Source organism: Bidens hawaiensis, unplaced genomic scaffold (genome assembly GCF_021521415.1).
Source record: "Bidens hawaiensis isolate Kalapana, Puna unplaced genomic scaffold, B.hawaiensis_p1.1 tig00029289_1, whole genome shotgun sequence".
In the NCBI taxonomy this organism is placed as follows: Eukaryota; Viridiplantae; Streptophyta; class Magnoliopsida; order Asterales; family Asteraceae; genus Bidens; species Bidens hawaiensis.
In genome coordinates this window covers 132,627-158,476 of record NW_027494826.1, presented here as the reverse complement: position 1 = coordinate 158,476, position 25,850 = coordinate 132,627, and the positions used below count along the sequence as shown (strand labels likewise).

The 25,850-nt window shown below is 38.1% G+C and overlaps 1 pseudogene; it reads right to left on the bottom strand.

The window, feature by feature from the left end:
- Positions 1–5,079: 5,079 nt before the first annotated feature.
- Positions 5,080–6,765, bottom strand: LOC143578540 (3-ketoacyl-CoA synthase 12 pseudogene; annotated as a pseudogene).
- Positions 6,766–25,850: the final 19,085 nt, after the last annotated feature.

The window sequence follows — 25,850 nt, the reverse complement described above, 5'->3', positions numbered from 1 at the left end:
TGAGAAAATCTTAGACTTCAAAATCAGAGCTCTAGGTGATGATATGGTGATATCGAGACCTAAGGGTTGGGGCAAACCGTTTATGTGACGTTTCCTATACATGATCCGGTCGATTGTTGTGACATTTCCATCTATTACCTATGGTCCGGTAACGTGAAATATATAAAAAGTTATGTTCTTTTGTAGCCCATTTACATTATCTAGCTAGTTCAAATACAAATTTGCTAGCTCTTGGATCAAATTCGTATGTGAACCAGCCCATGTGAAAATGTTCTCTATAAAGGTACCCCGTTGATCATCATTATATTTATTTGAAAAACGTTTCCTTCTTTCATGTGTGTATTTGAATTTGATGAGGTTTGGATATAAATAATAGTGTTCATACATTGGGTTTCTTTATCAGCGAGTCGTATTTTTGCTTGCAATCTTTCTACAAATAGCTTTATATAAACAAGACTTGTATATATAGATTCAACGGTCGATACCTCCAAGGTAGGTATGGATTGTTTTATCACAATTCATACGGTTTTAAACGTGTTTATGCGCATTGTTGATGACACAAATTAGCAAAGTTAAAACTAAATAATAAATGAACAATGACGGAAAATAAATTGCTATTAATGTGAGAAGGACCCATGTTATGAATGCTATATTAATGCATATACCAAACACAATAAAGCTGGCTACTTGGCTAGAAGGTGTTAATTGATAAACCTTATGAAACTTTTATGGGTGAGAAATGATGCATCTATTTCAAAGTTAGTATGTTTATAAATATTTCTAATGTTATATGTCATAAATATATCTATTAATAATATTATAAACTCATGATTTATACATATGCATTATATTTTTGGTCACTGTTATATACTAAAATATGCATTGATTAGTGTACTTTATAATGAATAAACAAATCTATATATATGGTGTTCTAGCTAGTACTCTCTATATTATTTAAGAAATTATTACTCTCTTAAATTACGCTTAAGAGAAAAAAAAAACACAACTGATTTTGTGAAGGGATGGGTGGTTCGGAGATTCAGGATTGACACGGCTTTTGAAAATAATCGTCACATCAAACAAACGTTGCTTGACGATATCGTGCATTTCTCTTTTCTTTAGTATGATGGTAGGAACTGAAAGTGTAAGATTTCGAGAACATGTAGTTTCAGAACCTTCTTTTGTACATGTAATTTTTTTTCCTTTTCTAGTTTCTTGCTAGGTTTTTAGTTATAAAATTCCGTCTTTCTAAAATAAAAAAAAATTAATGGATTTGAGAGATAATGTGAGACCAAAAGGAACAGCTGACCTCAAATACTGCAAACACGTTTTGAACATATTACTTGTTCATTGGAGAAGAACTTCACGTTTAATCATACTTGTATGAAAGTATTCTATGGATGGTGACCTCCTCAAAAGTAGAGGTGCACGAACCGGTTTTTTTTAAAAAAACCGGTTCGGTTATTAACCGGACCGGTTTTTTTTGGCCCGGAAAAAAACCGGTTCGGTTAATAACCGGACCGGTTAATAACCGGTTTTTTTCTGTCAAAACCCTAACCGGTCTAACCGGTTAGGACCGGTTTAGAAACCGGTTAGAACCGGTTAATAAACCGGTTTTTTTATTAACCGGTTTTTTTTTTTTTTTTTAAATTTCGCGGTTTCAAATACGAATATTTGTTTTTTATATTTTGTACTTAATGAAGACCATTATTTTTTCACAGTATAAACAAACCGGTAACTACAAGGCAAACCGGTAACTACAAGGCAAAACGGACTGACCGAAGCCATTCTTTGCTTTCGTTGTTAGGGTTCTTTGCTTGGAAGATGAGTATGAGTGTGTGTTGGTGAATGTGTTTTCAACAAACCAAAGATTAAAAACACATAACTTTCATTTATAGTTTTTACATTAAAAATACAAACATTAAATCGTTATCGCATATTCGTAACTCAAAAATACAAACATTAAATCATTAACACTGAAGAAATCTCTGCCAAGAACCGTTGTTCATGATTTAACTCAAAAATACAAACATTAAATCGTGAACTAGCAGATGCTCCTGTTGTTCCCAATCGCAGTTTGTTCATGATTTGCCTCCATGTTTGCTGTTTCTTTAACTAAATTAGAAAAATCCAAATCAACAAGTAAATAAGAGCACATATTAGGAAAAAGAATGCTTAGACACGATTACATGAACAACTTGCTGTTTCTTACTCATGATTTGCCTCCATGTTTGCTGTTTCTTTAACTAATTTTCTTCGCTACCCGATCCCGAGCTATTTCTTAGGTAATCGTCGTACGCGGCTTCTTCATCGGTCATTGGTTGAGTGTGTCCTTCATTGACCTCGTCTTCATACAAGCCCGCTTCATACTCCATTTCTCCCTCAAGTGAGCGTTGATGTTGTGCCATATCTAAAGAGTCCAAGTAATCCTTGTAGCAAATCGACATCTCTATAGCTGGTGCAGTGAGTCGAGTCCTCCTAATCGATATAACCCTGCCAGAAACAGAAAAAGCAGACTCCGAAGCTACCGTGAAAGCTTGGACCGTTAGTAAATCTTTGGCCATGGCGGCGAGGATCGGAAACTCATCCTCCTTACCTCTCCACCAAGCCAGCAAATCAAGACTTCTAAATTCATCCGGAGTCATGTGTTTCACAAAGTTGGTACCACCATACCTTCCAAGTTCACTGCTTGGGGTGTTTACCCTTTGACGTTTACCGGCGTCTTCCCAAATCATGTAGTACATCCCCATTTCAAGGTCGGTTTGGGATTGGGATTGGGATTGGGCAACAGCTCTTAACGAGTCATGAATTTGGGAAGACGACCCGTATTTTGTAAGGTAGACATCATACATGTTTGACAAGGTGGTGTTGAAAGCATTCTTTAAAGTTTGGCTATAATAGGGGTTTTGATCGTCGTTTAACCCAAGCTCATCACAAATTTTTTCTATTAAAGCTTCAACACCACCAACATTGATGCAAGGGTTTAACGCAGCAGCACATGTCAAAACAGCGGGTAGTTGTTGAAAATATTTTCTAAATTTTTCTTTCATTTTTACACCCATATCAAAATAAGGTGCACCCCTACAATCAAGTTCACTCAACTTTGTGCACATGACAGCAATTTTTGGTAAAGCAATGGGGCTTGTTGGATAGTAAACCCCGGATAAACTAGTTGTGCAAGATTTAAAAATTTGAAGGACCTCCGTAACGATCTCAATCAATAACCAGTTTCTAGGATCATATGGTGCACATTTACCCCTACTTGACAAAATTTGATGAAACGCAATTAATGATTCTTTTTGTTGGATGGCTTTCTCAAACATATTACAAGTCGAGTTCCATCTTGTTGGACAATCCCAATTTGGCCCCAACCATTGACAATTAGCTTCTACACAAAATTTTTTGTATATTGAAAATGTTTTATTGTTGCTAAAAACATCTCGTAACATTCTTTTAAAACTGTTTCTTTGCGTTTCGATCACGTTTAACCCATCTTGCACGGCCAAGTTGATAATATGTGCAATGCATCGGCTATGAAAAAACGCTCCATCACAAATAGGTTTATACTTTAATTTTAAATGGCCAACCGCGGCCGTATTGTTGGACGCGTTATCAAACGAAATTTAAAAGATTTTATCTTCAATTTTGTATTGTCGAATGACTTTATCCAAGATTTGAAAAATATTTCTACCCGTGTGCGGGTAATCAAACAATTGAAACGCAACGGTTCGTTTCATCATTTGCCACGACTCGGGGTCAACCCAATGAGCCGTCACACAAATGTATGAGTTGGGCGAACCATGAGGTACCGACCAAACATCCGTTGTTAAGTTTACACCTGTTTGTAAGTTTGAAAAGTATGAAATTAGTTCGAATTTAGCGTTTTTCCATGCTTTAAGACAATCTCTTCTAAGGGTCGAACGACTTACGTGTTGGTAGCGTGGTTGAACATAGTTTTGCATCATCTCCGTGAATTGAGGGTTGTCGAAGTGGTTGAAAGGAAGTGTTTGTTGAATCACAAAGTTTGAAAACTGTTGACGTACCGCTTCAACGTCGTACGTAAACACCCCTCCTTGATTCGTCATCTCCGGCTGCGAACTACTTCCCGCTTCGTCCTTCAAGGCCTTGCAAAAGCGCTGTTGTATATGCGCTTTTAAAGTGGAGTTTGCATCTTTGGCATAGAACTTCAAACAGTGCTTGCATCGAGCTTTTTGGCGACCGTTAGACAGTTCGCATAGGTCGAAATGTTGCCACACATCTTGGTTTCGTTTCGTGGGGATGATCCGAACGACCGTTATGTCTGTGTTCGAGGCACCCATGTTGACGGATGAAGCAGCATTTTGGGATGCCATGATAATAAGAGCGTATAATCGAGTATGAAATAAACGAGTACGAGTATGAAATAAACGACTACGAAATAAGAGCGTATGGAGTGGTAATGTGGTATAATTGAGTGTGAGATAACAAAATAATCGCGTATGAAATAAACGTTTAGAGCTAGTAGAGTTGTATAATCGAGTGTGAGCTAACCTACCCAACCTAAACTATATATAGTTGTTTGTGGGGGTAAAATGTTAAAAAAAACGGCTAGAAATCAAGAAAAAACGGGCAAAAAAGGACCCAAACGGTCATATGGCGGTTTTATAACGGTCAAAAACCGGTTAACCTAAAAACCGGTTAACCGGGTTAACCGGTTTTTGACCGTTAACCGGTTAACCGGTTTTTAGGTTAACCGGTTTTTAAATTTAACCGGTTTTTTTACTAACGGGTTCAATAACCGGTTTTTGTCCACGAATGAGTAACCGAAGTACTAACCGGCGGTTCAATAACCGGTCTAACCGGTTTTTTAATAACCGGTTTTTCTATTAACCGGTTTTCGGTTAAACCGACCAAACCGGTTCTATAACCGGTTTTTTTGAACACCTCTACTCAAAAGTGTTTAGTATGCAAGAGTCAATAAATCTGTTAGCTTGTGGGTGCAAGATATAGTAGTAAATGATATAAAAACAAGAATCTATTTTAGCTCCAACTATTAGCCTTAACAACATACAATTGTGTAAAGAGAAATAGTTGAAAGCCACAATAATTAAACCCTAAAAGATGATGAATATTAGAAATTAAAATTTGGATTTCATAAAAACAAAATACAATACAAGAAAGTAAAATACACACAATCAATTATACATTTTCTTTACCTATAAACCAAATAATGAATTAAGAAAGTAAAATGACCTTTTTACCCTTCACATGTAAATGAATTTCACTTTGGTAGTTTGAAGGTTTCAATATCCTCATCCTGGATCCAACCATATTTCTCCAAAAATGGGTTGGCTAGGGTTTGTGGTGGGTAGTCTTCAATATTACACTCTTTCCACACATTTTCTACTCCTTCCAAGTCACGTACAACTTCCCACATGCAACTATTGCACTTGAACCCTGCCCCAAAGCTTATCATAAACAATTTATCACCTTTTTTAAGTCTTTTTTTAGCCTCCATGTACCCTAAAACATACCAAACACTACTAGCTGAAGTGTTGCCGAACCGGTGTAGAGTCATCCGCGCCGGTTCGACATCATATTCACTTAAGCTAAGGCTTTGAGCGACTGCGTCAATCACAGCTTTTCCACCGGTGTGGAGACAGAAATGGTCCACACCGGCTTTAAAGTTGATGACCGGTCTAGCAAAGCCTAAGCCTGCTGACTTTCTTTGGCCACTCTGGACCATTTTCATGATCATGGAGAGTATACCGAACCGGAGAAGCTCCCGGATCGGTAAGATCTTCGGTGCCACTCGTTTTAAATTCTCAACGAAGGCTCGGGTTGCGGCTTTAGGTAAAGATTTACCTAAATGAAACCCCATTCGACCGTCTTCGTCTTCGGTTTGTATGCAACACCCGTATGACTCGTCTTTCGCACCGTGGTGAGTTCGAACAAGACACTTCAACTTCAACATGCATTTATGAGTTAAACTTGGCTTGTTTGTGAGAATCATTGCACACCCACCGGTTCTAAACAAGCAATTTGAAAGAATCATTGACTTATCATTACCAACATACCAATTAGGAGTCAAAGACTCAGATGTCACCAACATTGCCACTTGGTTTTTCTTTGACTTAAACACACTTTCAATAATATTCAAAGAAACCAAACTAGCACTACATCCCATCCCACATAAATTATAAGTTTTCACATCCTCCCTCATCTTGTACTTGTTAATAATTCGACTCGACAACGACGGTACACACGCTAACATCGATATATTAACCACCAAGACATCGATCTCGGACGGTGAAACACCCGTTCGACGCAAAAGCCGTTCGATTGTGTACTCGAAAAGCTCGTCCATCTCTTCAAGGGCATCTTCATGATTAGGGTTTTCTTCGCGGCCTTCAAACACCATTTTTGGAGCGTAGGTTTCTTCGCCAATGCCAGAGCTTACAATGGCTTTGAGAAGAAACTTGTACTCATTTAGGCCGAGGTTTTTGGCCCTCTTGATGATCTCACCAGAGAACTCGGTGGACAATTTCCGGTCATCGGAGGGTTTGTAGAGTTGGTAGTCTAATATGTAACAATGTTGATGTCTTTTTGTGTCAAGAAAATTGAGTACAATGTAGAGAATGTATAATATAGGGATGAAAGACAAAATGGTAAGGAAAAACACCATTTTTAGAGAGAGAGAAAGGGTTTGGAATGATGTTTAAAATGTTGTTTTTGGTTTGTAATTTGGAAAACCTAAAATTATTTGTATAAAAAGGGAGTGCACCGCTTGCATTCCCTACTAATATTAGTTAGATATCTATCACTCAACTCCCACCAAATAACAATAAACTAAAGCATTACTGCATTATTGACTTTTTCTAGAACAAAGACTTTGACTTCATGCTAATTTGACTCTTGTAGGTCATCTTTATCATGAACTAAGGTTTCTTTGGTTTTTTATTTTGTGGCAGACCATTAGCATTGCAAAGCGTTGTTCATATGAACATATGTGATCAAAGATAAGTTAGAAACTTCAAGCCTTATCTTCTAGTGCCGTCAATTTTATAGGGTTTGACTACGTTTGATTCTTGTTTAACTTTTACTCCCTGATCGCATCTCTTCAAGCTCTCCGTCTCTTAATTTTTATGTTGGAATTATGTGATTTTGTGCCGCTTAGAGATCGTATAAAAATGTTTATGATCATATTCATATGTTAGGATCTTTAGCCAAAACTAATATTTTTATGAAAAGTATGTTACCGTTTTTAAAATACGATTTAGCCATAAAAGTTGAGTATACGCTAGTTTTATTTAATATTTAATGTTTAAATACAATTGTTTTCAAACAAAAGGTGTGTGCGTAAATTTGTTTGTAATAGTTTCCAATGGGTTTGGGTAAAGAAAATTGTCACACTATATATTCACACACCGGCCACTTACGTTAAATAGGGATCGCATGATATGTAATATAATGTCATACTAGTCGAATAACAGGAAAAAATATACATATGAGTCGTATAAGAAGGTTAAATCATACCACTTAGTATAACATTTTTCATTTAATTCTATTATCTGTATAGCATCATATGACTCTATATGGTTTGATATACATAGTTGAAGGCAGTGTCAATATTATAACATGGTCAATTGGCAAAATAAAAACATAGGTTCTTGTTAAGTCAAGATCTTGTCAGGGAAATGACCAATCTACATGAAGTATGAAAAATAATTGTCTTCAATTCCTCCAAAAGTTTAATTCCAGTAAAATATAACTTTTAGGGGTTTAAATCACGAGAATGAAACATTAGTGGACAATAATTATGTAACGTTACAATCACGTTAACCTTTTTCCAGCATATGATATGATGTTTGTTTTCAAGAAATTCAAATCATAACAGCTATGTAATATGTATATATATGTGTACAATTTGCTTTATATGTCACCTTCTCGAATGTGACATACAAAGCTACTTTCGTCAGTAAATTCTTGATCTTTTCGCAATCGCAAATGAAGGGAACTGATTGTTTGACATTACAAATTGATTATCTAATGGGGGACCAAATTATCTTAATGTGGCATACAAACTTTGAACAGTGAAATCTTGATCTTCTCGTCAATGAAGCAAACCGTTTGTTTGACATTACAAATTGATTATCTGTTGGGGGACCAAATTATCTATATGTGATGCTAGAGATATGAAACGTTGTATTACTTTATTGACATTTATTAGCCGTTTTTTTTCATGTTTAAACATTATATTATCGAAAAGGATATATAAAAGCAAGGAATCTACGTTAAACTAACTTGCGTAAGTAAGAGAGATTAATTGTCGTACTTACAAAACCTAGGGGTTTTAGAGTTAGTTTTTTCATAGTTAAGTCTAATAAGGATTAGTATTGATCTAGGATTGATAGGTATATAAATAAATGTTATTTGTAAACATTATTTATCACAAGAATTAATAAACAATCAAGTTTAGACTACTATTTAATATCGTTTATACTTTTAATATAAACAACAAATACAACGTATCAATAGTTTAAAGTCCCAAATAAAAATGAAGTAAGCAGATACATGATAAAATTGTAAACAATTCGAAATTTGGTGTCGCGTGCTTCTATCACTTGTCATAAAGAACAAAGTTAATATGTAATTAGGAGTTGCATATCTATGCATGTACTTAGAACAAGAGTACGCGATTGGATTTTAATAATCTCAACTTTCACCTATTGATCGTGATTAATCCTAACCGAGGAAATATTTACAGAAAGACGCAAATTTGAATGTATTTTTCTCCAGCATCCGATACGTATTTTCCACGTCGTAAAAACACTAACATATTTACTTTTCATTGAAGTTTGGACTGCCTGTAAACATTTCCTGAGTTCGGGTTAATCGCCGCCAATATATGAAAGTTGAGATTATCAAAATTCGGTAACCCAGACCATCCGTAGTGAGGACTTTTTAGTGGAATTTTGGTGCTATAATGTCTAGGAACACCGCCCCCATGCATTATGGGTGGTGTTTTGGTGTGCAAGTTATGTACATAACTTTTAATGGCTGACGTTTTGAGGAGAGTTATGTGTGTGTGTGTGTGTGTGTGTGTGTGAGAGAGAGAGAGATGATGAATAAAATAATGATTGTAGGAGAGTTTTGAGCATTTTCTCACTACAATTGTTTTTTAAAATACTTTGAAATGTTAACTAAGTGCCACATGTCGTAAAATACCCGGGGTTACCTAGTTTCATAACACATGGTCTTAGAACAAAGCCTAATAAACAAGCAAAAGTAGACACACAACCATGAAATCGTGTATCATATGATTATAAATGTGATTTTTTCTAAAGTAACCACAATGAATGTAATATATAGTATGATAAACCATAGTACTTTCCTGATTTCTCTTTATCATAAACATATATAAACCATAGTATTTATTGCTGGCGAAGGAAGTAGATGAGAATTCATGAGCTTGATTGAGGAAGTTAATGAGCACCTAATAAAACAAAGAGGTGGTGTGCGAGGCAATAATAAATATACCAATATAAGGGAAAAAAGAATTAAACAATGACGAGTGTACTAAATTAATGCAACCTCTTTTTAACCTAAGATTTTTGTTCAAAGATCGGAAGTTTTATTGTACGTTAAAAAATATATCTTTAGTGATTTATTATGCATAACATCAATATTATTTTTGTTTATAACCTTTATAAGTCGTCAAAACATTTTGATTGATGTATAAGAAAACACAGCCGAAAGATTGATATATGAAAACATATTTGAAAGTTTGATACAAAAAATAAACATATATTTTACCAAGGTATTAGCCGATATGCACAATTACTAAATTATTTAGCACTTATCAAGTTTTTGCTTGAAGAGAAATGGATCATGACCTAGGTCTAGCGCTTCATATAAAGACAAGGCCATCCCTAGTCAGAAGACAAGAAAGAACGAACTTTGCCGCGGTCACAACGTAGAAGATTAATCAGGATGCTCCGCATGTGGGTAAAGGCATAAGCAAGGACCACCCCTTGATTGAGGGGTGCCAACTTACAGAAGGTACACCGTTAGCCTTGGTCCCCTCCAAAAGCGTTCTCAATCACGTTGGTCATAGAGGGGACTGAAGGAATATTCTGTTAGTGACCGATAGGCCAATAACATCGCATTCCCTTCGGCTATAAATATAAGACTTCACCAAACGGAAAAAAGGATTCACTCTATCCATTTTCAACCATATAGTCATACCTTATCATATTGATTCTCACGTCGGAGGGTTGTTATAGGAATTCGTCTCTTCTTGCAATAAGGCTAATGACATTGTTCATTTTGTAGACTCAGGTTACTTGATCGGATTCAGCTTTCTCGCACACCTTCTCCCTTTGAAAATACTTTTATAAACTTCAGTTTAAGTTGTACGTGTTTCTTCAAAACTTTTATAGTTATCAACGAATATTATCAAGATAGTTATTGTTTCTTTTATCATTAACTTTTGAAACTAACTAGGTAACGAAAATACCCCAGACACAATACGTGCGCCACATCGTTGTGAATTTGGTTGGTATCAGTTAAGTATGTTTCAACACCGCCACTAAATAAAAAGAATAAATTTATAAACGCCAAATTCATATGGCTTGAGTTCACTCCAATTACATTAAATAATGTTATTGTTGTTATTATTATTAATTATTGTTATTATTTATTATTATTATTATTATTATTATTATTATTATTATTATTTTGTAATCTTTCAACAATCAATTGTCACTCTGGGTCTCTTATGCCCGAGCCATGTTGCTACTTGCTACCCAACAGAATTAGCTAGTAAATAAAAGGAAGTTTTTTAGGCTTACAGCCTGAAAAGGAGACGTGGTAAATGCTTAATTAAAAAAACACAACACTGATATTTTGTGTTAGAAAATACACTTAATTATTACTATCCTTAAGAGATGTGGTAGTCCTATCCATCTCAATATTTCAATTTCATTATAATCAAGTACATTTCTTTTCGTGTATCATTGTCAATGCAGTTAAGCATCTCCTGAGTTTTTTGTACTTGAATATTTTGTGTTAGAAAATACACTTAATACTATATTTAGCATAGACAAATTGTATACTTTGTAATATTAATGGTGGTACGGTGTCATCACTAATGCCTGCTTGCTTACCTTTTTTTTATTTTTTGTTTAAACGGGACACACATGTTTTAAATAGCAACGAGGCGCCCATCACACAGTATTGTTAACTGTTCAAACTTTACACACACCAACTTTTTGATACAACTTATAAAAATAGATCAGTGTTTATCTCAAGACTCAACGCTTAACCTCAAATACACCTTTTACACATATTGATTCCTTTAGGCTAAAGATCCTTTTGTCCAATCACATAAATTAATACTGATTAAAAATAGTTAGAGGAAATACTAGTGTTCTAAGTATGTATTTTAAACAAAATTAGCAACTAAAAGTGAAATAAATAATTATAGTGTGAGATTTTGAGAAAAATATTTCACTTAACCGAAACCAAGTGTTATAAGCGTTATATTAAAGCCACCTGTATTTCTAACAATATTAACCATTTGGGTTGCACTATTGTGATTTTTATATATGATCACACAATTGTAACATTTGTTATTTTTCAAACCCGAAAAATCGACCCATTAAAATTTTAGGTTTTCATTAATGTTTGTTTACGTTAAATTTTATCAAATTATGTTCATCTATATTTTGGGATATTTTTACAATCTCAATTTCATGTATTCTATGCCAAAATTTTAAATAAAGTCTAAGGGCTGAATATAAAAAAGAAAAAAAAACAAAAAAAACAAAAACAGGGGAGGTCACACCTTCGTCGCGTAGTGCGACCAACTAGCAGATCAACAAAAACGTTTTCTTTTTCGTGTTGTGTCGATTTTGCTTATTTTGGTAACCCGGTTTCGTGTATCGTCCTAATAGAACGATCAGAATATGTCATGGCATCATATCTAAGCATATTCCATTGATTCTTCAAGTGAAGAACACGAAATGGTGCTAATTTTTGATTTCTTTCATTTTGACCCAATTTTCAATTAATGCATAATATTAATGAATTCTTGATCAATAAACAAAGTAATTGTGAAAAAAAAAAATAAACCTAAATTGACTAAACAAAAATCAAGTTTATCATTTAGGCCACTTAAATTTAACATTTATAAAAATTTTAACATTTAAAAAGAAAAAAGAATTTAAGACTAGGCGATATTCAAACTTGAGTGGTTTGGTTATTAGAAAAACGCATGAAAACTTTGTTGATGAAGTATTGAAATTTTAATATATTTATTTATTTTACTATTTTAACGGATAAAGATCTGATCATGCCTGCTCACAATGCGTTTATAAATTTTTAATAGGATACGAGTTAACATGAAATTCATATGACTTGACTTCACTCTAATTACATGTGTGGTGGTGTATTACTGTCAGTGTAGCCAATCTTATCCATCTCAATATTACAATTTCATTATAAGTACATTTCTTATCGTGTACTATTGTCAATGTAGTTAATCATCTCACTTGGTGTTTTAATACTTGATTATTTTCATGCTTGAAAACACACTTAGTAATTATATATATATTTAGCATATACAATCTTGTAGCATAAATGGTGGTGTGATGTTTCATGAATGCCTACTTATTTAAGTTTTAATCTTCAAAGGGTCACACATATTTGTAGATGTGAAAGAGATACTAGTACTTGGTACTATATGTTCATCTCTATATAAAAGTGGAATGAGTCAGTAAATAAGTTGCCTAAAGAGACTAAGAGCAAGATATTTCACTTATTAAAACTAAGTGTTTTATTAAAGCTACCTGTATTTTTTTTACAATATAACTTATTCAGGTTGTAGGATTGTGAATTTTTTTAAATGATCACATGATTTTTAAAGTTAAGTGACCCAAGTGAAAGATATCAGGGCCGGCTATAAGGGAGGGCCGGGTGGTCGACAGATCCTGGTCCGACATTCTAGTAGGCCCGGATTTATATATATATATATATATATATAGATATTGGATCATTTCAGAAGTTTTTTTACAGCGAGAAGTACGAGAAATGAAGGTGTAACTCCATTAATCCCTAATTTCACTTCCTTTCTTATGTGTATGTGCATATGTATGTGTGTAGGTACGTTTGTTTGTATATGTGTACGTATGTTTGTATATGTGTATTTATGTTTGTATGTGTGTAGGTACATAGGTTTGAATGTGGCTCGGTACATTTATATGTTTGTAGGTTAGTTTGAATGTGTAATTAAGACATAAATACAACCAACCTATATATATGTATGTAACATTATATGAAATGAAGTGAAATTAGGGATTAATGGAGTTGTACATTCACTTCTCGCTGTGATAACACTTCTCGCAAGATCCATTATATATATATGTGTGTGTGTGAAAAATAATATGCATATATATTGTTTAAACTTAATTACACAATCAATATATTGATTTAGTGGCAAATGGGTATGACTTTCAACCAAAAGGTTGTGGGTTCTAACATCACTTCACACATTTTAACCTTATTTTATAAAAAAATGTTTTTTACACAATTAAATCATAAGGCCCAAAAATTAAGACTTATTTAAAAATTAAATTGGTTAAACCCAATAAGATACCGCTTTATATTAAAGTCCAAAATAAATTTCGTCTTTGACTCAAAATTTTTAATCGTTTTAAAAGCCGGGCCTTAAAGATATATGTTATTTGTTTACTATTTAGTGATTACTATTTTTCCTGTTTAATCTAAAATAGAGGTACCGAATGTCCAAATGATTTGTAAACTAGCGGTATCGAGGTATGAGGAAATGCGCTCCTCGCATAAGTTGAGGTATGAGGGTTGAAGTGATCATGAACAAACTTATATATTTAAGATTATAATTAGAAGGATGTGTGAATTAGCCTCTAGAAGGTCAAAAATAAAGTTAAGTGTGAAGACAAACATCACTAAAACAATAATAAGGTTCTTCGATTAGGCCACTTAATATTCAAATAATTTAACATTTTTAAAAGTTACATAAGATTAAATGATATTCAAACTTGTACAGTTTTGCTGTTATACAACTTGCTAACATTATGGTTGTGAATTATTATAACGAGAAGTTCATTACATTTATGGCTGTGTATTATTAATGTCGATGGAGCTAACCATCTTACTTTTGTTTTTAGTATTTGGTTATTTACGTGTTTGAAAACACACTTATTTTATTTATTTAGTATTGACAACTTGTAATACAAATGAAGGTGTTGTGTCATCATTTAATTCCTACTTATCTAGCTTCTTGATGTTTAAGGGGTCAACATGTTTTTAATTGTCAGAGAGACAAACATGTCCTAGACAAACATGTCCTAGACACCCATGGCCATCACACAAAGTCACAAATGACTAACAAACACCTCACTCTCTGATTAATCCTAGTCCAAATTACACATGATTTTCCATCACAAAATTCTAACCAACAATTTTTAGATAGACCGTTTTCATATCTTCAGTTCTTCACACTAGGATCCTATGTAGTTATGTTACGCATTCATGTGGGAACGTAACAACTTTTTACACTTGTTTTAATAGTTGATTCGTGTAAAAAAAAATTAGTAACTGCAACTTGCATATAATACATTAAAGAAAAGAACTGTTTAATTGTGTTTATATGAGTTCTCACAACTCATAGGAGTTTTCAAATAAACATAAACCATGTATGTATGAACATAGGTATGTATGCACGAACGTATGCATAAAATTTGTTGTAGTTATGCGTATATGGGTATATTGTTTCGATGCAAGGGTGCAGCTTATTGATGGCCCAAGCTCCATCCCCCCCCCCCTAATCATCGATTTTTTTGCTCAATAGTGTAAAGTTATCTGTATTTGTTAAAAAATGTTTATACGCGGCGATGTAAATTTACTCTTTTTTGTCTAAAAATTTTGAAGTTTGAACCACTTCCACGTTTTCGTCCAAGCTTCGTCACCGTTTCGATGGTTATTTTCCTCCCACCCAAGTTTATAATTGATACCATATGTTGACAATATTGTTTTAAAATATATTATGTACGTGTTTCGGGTGTCAATATTGATTGATTAAACCTGCAAAAATGTTGTCGCACATATGAATTCACGTGAAGCTAATGTTAAAAGGTCAAGGTAAGTAGGAACACCATAGATTAATATATACACTGATTAACTTTAATCATTTTTATGTTTAAAAAGCAAGAAAAAGGTTCAAATAGATCATGTGATTCTTGATCTGATCAGAAACTGAGGATACATCTTTCATGCAACCGATTATCACGTTCATGCTTGTAGAAGAATATGTTCCAGACAAGTTTCATCTTCAATACAAGAGTGTTCGTATATTTTATTTGACCCAAATTAGTGGTATTTAACCTGTGCGCTACGTCGAGAACGCGACATGAATTTTGTTGGTATTAGTTTGATTCACTATGATATTAGTAGATACCGGCACCCGCTGTAGCAACCGAAAGAGAACTAAAAATAAATAATTTCATAATATGATCAAAAGGTATCAAAACATGTTCGGTTCCTTGTTTCTTGATTGTTTAACCTTTAAACACTTAAATAGTTTATCTGTTATATATGAAGTAACTAAAGTTTTTATTTAGAATTTAAACATAACTAAAACAAATAAAAAAATAAAAAAACTTTTCAAAGTAAATAATAAATAATTCACATGTCCCAAATGCAATATTAAGAAGACTGATAGTGGCTATCACGAAATAGCTTAAGTGGTCATGGGTTTTCAATAAGGCTTTCTCCGGAAAGATTTTGGGTTCGATTCTTACATGTATATATCACATACCGAATTCAAACTCGGATTAAAAATAGGAGTTTTTCTTCATGACGTGTAAGACCGTGTATATTGGATAGAGTCTATATAAGGGCGTTTTGCGTCATGTGGCGCCACGTCAGCCACGTCACCATAAGGACGATTTTGAAGAAAAAACAAGGGTGTAGTGAATAGAGCCTTACATTACCTTATTATATTATTTTATTGTTATAAATTATCAAGGAAACAAAAACAAAAACAAATAAAAATTCACCAATCACATTCCCCATATTCCCCTTATCCAGCGCTTCCCAAACAACGCCCTTCACCAAACTTTAACCCAAAGCGCCTTGGGGGGCGGTGTTACCGGGCGCTTTGGGATTTTTGGATGGGCAAAAACGGCCCGTGTTTTAAACAACACGCTGTCTAAAGCGGACCAAGTCCACTGAAAATATAATAATGATAATTGATTTTGAGGGGTCAAATAAAGAGATTCACTCTGTCATACTTAAGTAGCTCATAAGTAATATCAACTATTATCATAATCAGTGACGGATTTAGAATTTTTTTTTATCTGGTTCGCTATTTTAAGATGCTCTAAATATATAAGAACGCGTATAAAAAAATTGGGTCGGGTTGACGATTCGGATTGGTTTAACGGTTCGGGTCAAGAAAGATTAATCATATAATAAAAAACGATATAATAACTAAAAAACATCATCATTAGAAACTAAAAAAACACGGGACTTAAAAACGATAATCTTTCGAAATAAAAAAAAAACTAACCTTATAGTTGTTCTTTACGAGTTTTCATCTTTTGAAAGCGTTGCATTACATCTTCGATCGAAACTTGTAGTAAAAACTCTCTTTCAATGTAGCAAATGCAAGAATCATTCATGTACCCGTCACCCATCCTATTACGTAGTTCCGTCTTCACATGCTTCATTGAAGAAAAACTTCTTTCAACACTAGCCGTTGCAACCGGTAGAACTAGTGACAATTTTATTAAACGATAAACCAACGGATAATCAATGTGTTTTCTTGTTTCCACCATCATTTTTGCAAGATCACTTACCCCTTTAAGATTGTCAAACCTCGAATCTTCTTTCACATTAGCAATGTAGTGGCCAAGTTAGCAAAATCTCGTTGCGGGAAATTATGCCCAATAGGTTGACATGGCCCTCTTAGCAAATATGTTCTTCTAATTTCATCTTTTTGATTAGGATGATATGATGAAATCGGCTTTCGATCTGAAGGATCCCATGGAAGATCATCCAATTCGACTCTTGCCAGATTATTACTACTAGATGGTGAAGGGTCTCGTGGCCTTCTCGATAAAAAACGGTCCATAATCTATCAAATTTAAGTTCTGTAAAAGCAAAAATAAAATTCAAAGCCCTAAAAAACTAACATCTTTTTTGAACACTCAATCATCAAAAGTCTCATTCTAACGAACTACAAAAGGGGCGGGATTCGGGAACGCACCTGAACGCGGAGGCCGGACTGCCGGAGGGTATCGGACTATCGGTGAGACGGCGACGGCGAGTTTCTGGTGTGACTGTGTGACTGTGAGTGTCGGAGTCGTCACCGTCGGCGAACGCGGAGGCCGGAGGATGTGTATTGTGGATTTAGGGTTTTTAATTTGTGGGAGCTACAGATGGAATTGGAGATTTGGAGGTGGTCGGCGTCTGTCTGTGTGACTGTGAGGTGGTCGGCGTCTCGGCGAGTTTCTTTCTCTACGGTAGAGGTGGACAGACAGACAGTGAGGGAAATTGGGGGTGTTTAGGGTTTTTAAGAAAGGTTTATAAGGGTAATAGAGCACAAAAGAAAAAGGCAAAAAAAAATAAGGTTGTGTCTTGTGTGAGACTCGAACCCGGGTCTGCACTCAAACACAATGCACGCCTTGCCACTAAGCCAGTATATGTTTTATGTATATATTTGAAACGAATTATATATATGGTTCAGCCCAGAAACACATGGTTCGCTAAAAAAGTCGCTATTAAATGCTCCACTACGGTTCGAAAAACACCTGGTTCGCTTGACCCGGTACTCACATGAATAAATCCGTCCCTGATCATAATTAAGTAGCTCATAAGTAATATCAACTATTATCATAATTAAGTAGCTCATAAGTAATATCAACTATTAATGATGTCATTGTTAGTTTATCCATATTGTCATATATTTACAATATATCCTAATTTAGAAGACGCCATGCTTGACCAATGACCATCATTATAATTACAACTACTCTCTCCAAGTCTCCAACCAGTCAACCATACAAACTCATCTAGTGGCTAACGTTAACCGGTTAACATAACATGCATTGATCGTGATTGGTCGTGTTCTAAATCCTAAAGTCGTAGGGTACGTTGCATGCCTTGCCTGACCTCACATAATTTAAAAAGGTCACCTCATACGGTTGTGTGTTATTGTCAACCTCATATATTGTTTATTTTCAACTCAACATTATCTTTTGGCATTCAATAATATTGTTTATATGTTTTCATCAACTTGTAAAATGTGTAAGCAAGAGGCTAGATACTATACTGATAAAGACATGCATATTAACTAGCCGAACGAATGCGATGGCCGGGCTTCTTCGTTTAATTTTAATGGAACGCACATGAATGTTCAAAGAGACGATTTTTCTTGTTCAATTCTGTTCGTTAAGGATATCTATGTTAGTTTGTTAATATTCTAAACGAACGTGCATGAATGAAAATGAACGAATATATATGAATAAATCAAATGGGTTCTTGCTCAATTTTTAGCTAATGACCCAATGATTGGCCGGTTTTGAAATTTGGCCGGTTTGATGTGTGAAGAAACCATTAGTTACCGGTAACTAATATATAAATAAGATTAAATGAATATGTAAATGAACATAAATGAGATCTTTGATGAACGTAATCAAATTTTTTTCGTCAAAATTTCATTGGGTGTTCAGTTCATATACATACATAGACAACCTAATTTACTTGTGCTATGATCGACAATTCTTTTTTGTTTTAATCGGGTATGAACTTATTGTCCGTAACAAATTTAGTGGCAAAATTAAAGTTTTTGAAACATTCTTTAACCTTTTTTATAACTAATTTTGGTTTAGATTGCCAGGCTTAAAAACTTACGTTAATTTAACTGAAAGTAATATTCCCGTTGTGTTTTATATAATTCAAGTCTCTAGTTAATAATCTTACAAAATAACAAATACTATGATTGCCTTTAGTTCTTGAAGAGGTAGGTCCCAGCAGAGCCCAGTTGGACCCGCAAGACTCACCTTAAACAGGGACGTCTGCGCAGAGACCAACTGGATCCGCAGGACCAACCATGCTCAGAGACGTGACGTCCTTACGCGCAGTATGCAAGCTGGTCCCGCAGGAAATGCCTCCCATGGTGAAGGACTCCGCCTGTTCCCGCAGCCTCGGATACAAGCCATGAGGGAAGGCCACCCGCGCAGCATGGCTACACGCACTAGGTACTTAGCTCTCGATCATTCAGTGTCACCTGAAGGAATGAGCAAAGCCGGGAGCAATCCCGCACAGAGGCGGGAGGGGGAATACTCCCGCCCAAATAAGCCAGTCTATACTGAAGGACCTTTTACTGTACCTGACGAGGTATGGGCGAAAGATCTGATCAGGGATACGACAGCTCACTGATACAGTATGGCGAGCAGCATGCTCCTGTACTGTATCACTATTAAGCCGCTGCCTACTCACCAACTACTGTCATACCACGTGCGTAGCCGGCAGTTGGTGGAAAGGGAATAGTATACAGCAGGCCTGGTCGCTATCAGCCGCTGCCTACCCACCAACTACCAGCAGGGCACGTGCGTAGACTACTGTTGATAAACAGGAACACTGTTGCAGCCGGCCATACCTCCTTGGAAACCTACCTTCGGCTATAAATACCCCCAAATGGTATGATCATCAAAACACATCATATCTTACTACATTATCATCATATCATACCTGATATCTGCTCTAGCAATCTCTTAATATACTTTTATATTTAAAGAGCAATCTAGTCTGATTCTCACGCCGGAGGGTGGTCACAAGGAGGAACCCCCCCCCTTCTCAGTGACGAGCTCACGGTGTCTGTTTTGCAGGTTATCAGAAGAACCATCTTCCAAGGGTCTAACCCCTCGTGGGAAACATCTCTCCAACCCCCAGGTTACCAGTAATCTGCCCCGGGGTCCGGTTAGTGTTTCTTCATTGGCGCCATCCGTGCATAAAGCTAGAACTTTATTTTTCTCCAGTTTTTTCAAACTTCTACAAAGATGGTTAGAGAAATTCCGGTAACCATAACCCCTGCTACTAGGGGGAATACCGGCAACACAGTTTTTACGAACACTACCCCGGCTACCGAAGCCGGGGCAAGCGAAGTAAATTTTACGAACACTACCCCACTTACCAAAGCTGGGGCAAGTGCAGTAAATGATCACCTATTGGGATCCACCGATATCCAGTTTGAGAAACGAAGACTCCCCCGCCAGACTCTCGATGAAGTTAAGGCATGGGCGGAGGCACGACAAAAGGAATTCCAGGCTGAGTTGGACGAACGCTTGCGTTCCGTGCAACAGGCCGACGAATTCGAATACTGGGAGGATGACTCGGAGGAATCCGACTCCGACGCGAACCCTCGCCATAGGGCAAAAGGGAAGCGTAAGGAAACGGAATCCCAACCGAAAAGGCATTTTGGACAAGCCTTCAAACCAAAAAGCACAGGTGGAAGTCCACGAGACTTCTCTAAAACGTTCAGACCAAACGTTGCAAATGCAGGAACGTCCAAATTTGCAAGGGACATTGCTGAAGCAATCGCCCCAAAGAGTGCCAAACAAATGCCCAACATAGGCACATATGACGGTATATCTGATCCAGACGATCATTTGAACAGGTTCATAGCAGGGGCAACCGTCAGCAATTGGACGGAACCCACGTGGTGTTACATGTTCCAAATGACGCTGGTTGGGGCTGCTAGAGCATGGTTCGATCGTCTACCGGTCAACCACATCTACGACTGGGCAGACTTCCAACAGAAGTTTAGCCAACACTTCAGCCAGCAACGGAAGTATACCGAGGAGCAATGGACAATCCTCAAATGCATACGAGAGGAAGACGAATCTCTGCCAAACTTCATCACTCGCTTCAACTCAAAGAAGCTAAGTTTGGGCAATATCAGCGAAGATCTTGTTCGCGCTGCCTTCATCCAGGGCGCACATGACCCAGAGCTCATCCGCACCCTAACGGGTAAAGATGGCATGCCATCCACATGGGATGGCATCATGACAGCAGCAAAATGCTACGCGGAAACAGAGAAGCAACTGGGTAGAGATCTCCCACAGAGCACAAACCTCTACACCCAGAGGACGAGAGAAGACAACGTCCTCACCGCCCGACTAAATAAAAAACGAAAGCTAGGCATTTGGCAGTCAAGGGTAAACTTTGACACCTCATCCGGCTTGCAACATCGGTTGGGCGGAAGGGATAATGTACAGTCGCACCGGAACTCCAGATGGACGCCACTCACCAAAAGCGTCACTGAGATATTCGCCACTGAAGAGCTCCCATGGCCAAAGCCTCCAATAATCCGACATCGTCACGATGCTGATCGGAGCAAGTACTGTGACTTTCACAAGACAAAGGGCCACAACACTGAAGAATGCATAGATGTAAAAGATATGGTCGAAACATTTGTCAGAGATGGGACGCTCGCGCACCTCGTGGCGCAATAAAGGCTGAGCAGGCGGGTGCGTATAGAACCCCAGCTGGGGAAAACACGAATCAATTCCAGCTTCAAAATCGAGACTACATGCTGCGTAAAGAACGAGATCCCGAACCAGGTGCGTATCGGCTCGATGGCACTCCCATCCCAACAAGGAAGGGAGCTCATTTACACAGTTTGCATGTAAATCAATTCCAATTTGTAAAGAAAAGGCCAAGAGCCACTTCTAATGGAAATGATTCTCTTTAAGAATATCGAAGCTGATGATTTTACATTTATACTTTTCTGAACACTAATATGCCGGTTTTCACCGCATAATTACGTGAAGTCATTGCATGGGAAGGCGGTCCTACCCGCACGAACCCAATAACGTGACAAACCTTCACGCAGGTCAGTTGAAGGGGAAAAAGTTCAGCACCCAAAAATGAAAGTGCCGGTCTATCCGCATGAATCATTAACGAAACTGAATAATAACCTATCAACAACCGCGCGTCGAACGGTTAAAACTATCCAACACTGGTGACGGCATTCACATTACGTGAAGTCGTTGCGTGGGAAGGCGGTCTTACCCGCACGAACCCAATAACGTGGCAAACTTTCACGCAGGTCAGTTGAAGGAGTTCAATTATTCCATTAAATGAAAGTGCCGGTCTATCCGCATGAATCATGAAAGGAAAATGAACACTAACCTATCGACAACCGCGCGTCGAACGGTTCAGAACAAAATTCTTATAAAGGAAAGAAAAACCTACACGCAGGTCAGATAAGGGTAAAGTTTTGCCATCCTACTAAGTGCAAGTGACGGTTCTACCCGCACAATCACGAAAGAGGAAGCAAAACTTCACACCTATTATCAACCACGTTCAAAGGTTAACTTATCCTCAAAAGGCAAAGAAAACCTACACGCAGGTCAGATAAGGGTAAAGTTTTGCCATCCTACTAAGTGCAAGTGACGGTTCTACCCGCACAATCACGAAAGAGGAAGCAAAACTTCACACCTATTATCAACCACGTTCAAAGGTTAACTTATCCTCAAAAGGCAAAGAAAACCTACACGCAGGTCAGATAAGGGTAAAGTTTTGCCATCCTACTAAGTGCAAGTGACGGTTCTACCCGCACAATCACGAAAGAGGAAGCAAAACTTCACACCTATTATCAACCACGTTCAAAGGTTAACTTATCCTCAAAAGGCAAAGAAAACCTACACGCAGGTCAGATAAGGGTAAAGTTTTGCCATCCTACTAAGTGCAAGTGACGGTTCTACCCGCACAATCACGAAAGAGGAAGCAAAACTTCACACCTATTATCAACCACGTTCAAAGGTTAACTTATCCTCAAAAGGTAAGAAAAACCTACACGCAGGTCAGATAAGGGTAAAGTTTTGCCATCCTACTAAGTGCAAGTGACGGTTCTACCCGCACAATCACGAAAGAGGAAGCAAAACTTCACACCTATTATCAACCACGTTCAAAGGTTAACTTATCCTCAAAAGGCAAAGAAAACCTACACGCAGGTCAGATAAGGGTAAAGTTTTGCCATCCTACTAAGTGCAAGTGACGGTTCTACCCGCACAATCACGAAAGAGGAAGCAAAACTTCACACCTATTATCAACCACGTTCAAAGGTTAACTTATCCTCAAAAGGCAAAGAAAACCTACACGCAGGTCAGATAAGGGTAAAGTTTTGCCATCCTACTAAGTGCAAGTGACGGTTCTACCCGCACAATCACGAAAGAGGAAGCAAAACTTCACACCTATTATCAACCACGTTCAAAGGTTAACTTATCCTCAAAAGGTAAGAAAAACCTACACGCAGGTCAGATAAGGGTAAAGTTTTGCCATCCTACTAAGTGCAAGTGACGGTTCTACCCGCACAATCACGAAAGAGGAAGCAAAACTTCACACCTATTATCAACCACGTTCAAAGGTTAACTTATCCTCAAAAGGCAAAGAAAACCTACACGCAGGTCAGATAAGGGTAAAGTTTTGCCATCCTACTAAGTGCAAGTGACGGTTCTACCCGCACAATCACGAAAGAGGAAGCAAAACTTCACACCTATTATCAACCACGTTCAAAGGTTAACTTATCCTCAAAAAGTAAGAAAAACCAGCACGCAGGTTAGATAAAAGTTAAAGTTTAGCCATCCTACCAAGTGCAAGTGACGGTTCTACCCGCACAATCACGAAGGAGGAAGCGAAACTTTAACCCACTATCAACCACGTTCAAAGGTTCTTATTCTAAACACTTGGAAAATTGCTAATTTAAACTAAGTATGCAAGTCATAAGTTTATAAAGCAAGGAACCCAAAGAAGGAAATAACAATCTTATACGCAAAAAGATTAATATTTCAAGAATATATTACAAGAATGGCCGGGTAACTACCCGCCTAAAGGAAAATAAAAAACTATACGTGTCTTAGCAATGGGAAGGGATCTTCAGGATCAAGCCTCAGGGCCGCTACCACTTGGACCCGCTCCGTCAGAACGGGGTGGTTCGAGGAACGCTTTGAGGACAGCTAACCCATCATCAGCAGCAGCTACTTCGTCCACCTTCTCCACCACTGGATGCGGGAAGGCGGCGTATTGGTTCAATGCTTGGTCATAAATGGCTTCAGTATCCACATTGAACAAAGGGAAGTTGGAAGGCGGGACGCCTTTCTCAACAAACCCTAGACCAAGCATGAAGCCGGCCTTTTCCCCATCATCATGAGAAGCGTTGAGGGCTGCGGTCATAGCATCATCGTAAGAGGTCTCTGAAAAGACCCGACGCACAACCTACAAAGAAAACACAAGTATTAGAACCTTTTCTTACAAAAGAAATGCGTGAAGATAAATCTAAACATACCTGAGGCAACGCTTCTCGAAGAAGCCATCGGAGGGCAGCTTGAGCTTCGGTATGGGCGCGTTCGGCTTCGCTCTTGTTAAGGTTGGCAAGTAAAACTTCCTTAGCGGCAGCCTCTTCGACGCCCTTAAGCTTCCGCTGGGTCTGGTCAAGCACCCCCCTTTGGTCCAGGATTTCCTGGAGTTTCTTGGCATCTTCCATTGCCAAGGCATCATGAGCGCGTTGGAGAGCCTCTAATTTGGCCTTGAGCTCCTCATTCTCCACACGCAAAGGCTCAGCAACGGCTTCAGCCTTGGCAGCCCTCTCGGTTGCGTTTCGCGCAGTCTCCCTGGCCAACCGAAGCTGTTCATTCACAGCTTGGGTAGCCTTGGAGCGGGCCTCGAGTCGCGCCTGAACTTCAACCTCGAGGGCCTTGAAGGCCTTCTCCTTGTCGGCGGCAGCTGCCGCCAGCTGTTGGTTCTCCTCCCGAAGAGCACGCGCCTCAGATATGTCCTTGGCGTGAGCTGCTTTCAACTTGTCGTTTTCACGACAAAGCAGCTCGACGCGCGGCTGCATCCGGGCCTGGAGAACCCGAAGCTCATTAGTTAGCCTACCCTCCTGGTAGCTAACCATGGCTTCCCCCAACGCGCCCGGAGGAGCAGCGTGGCGAGCCCAGTCCACGCACTCCACGGGTGTGCGAAGGGTTGTTCCTCGGCGTATGTTCCATCGAGGAACATACACTTCATTGGAATCCGACACTGCAAAAGAAACAAAAGCAGTAAGGAAAAGATGATGAAAAACATAAGGGAAAAAGAAAGGAACCCTACGCACCTGTAGGGTCAATGACAGGCCGATAGCCGCCAAACCCATCACCTGAACCTAAAGGAAATCCATCCAACAGGTCAGGCAGACGGGAAGGTGGCAAAGATCGGCGTGAAGCCCTGCGCGTACCTGATGGTCCGGCCATTGGTGCCGGTGGCGCGGGCATGGTGGCAGCCGCCGTGGTCGCCGTCGTTGTCTCCGCCGCGGTCGCCGCCTCCTTAAAAGCAGCAGTAACCGCCGGTTCCGTGAAGGATGCTGTAAAAATCGCACTCACGGCCGGCGGTGACGTCATCTCGGCCGGAACAGTTGGCTCGACGGAACGACCAACTGGACCAGCGGATGCAGGCGCAGGCGACTGGGTCGACGCCTCAGGAAGGCTGACCGAGCCTACCATCATTGGCGAGGAAGTACTCCCCCTGCGTTTCACCCAGGATTGCGTCAACATCCACGCCTGCACAAAGAAGAAAGTGTTAAAAGAAAATTATTGACAAATCTACAAAGGCATTATGATTATACTTACGGGTTTTCTTGACCCTGAACGTACGGACGGGCGGGGAGGAACCCGATGGAGCCGGCCTCTTGGTACCGGTCACCGTCGTCTTCGTTGGTTCTCCGGAGGTAACGGTCGTAGCCTCCGGAGCAGTGGTCTTCTCACCACCGGGCTTCCCCGCCACCTCTTCAC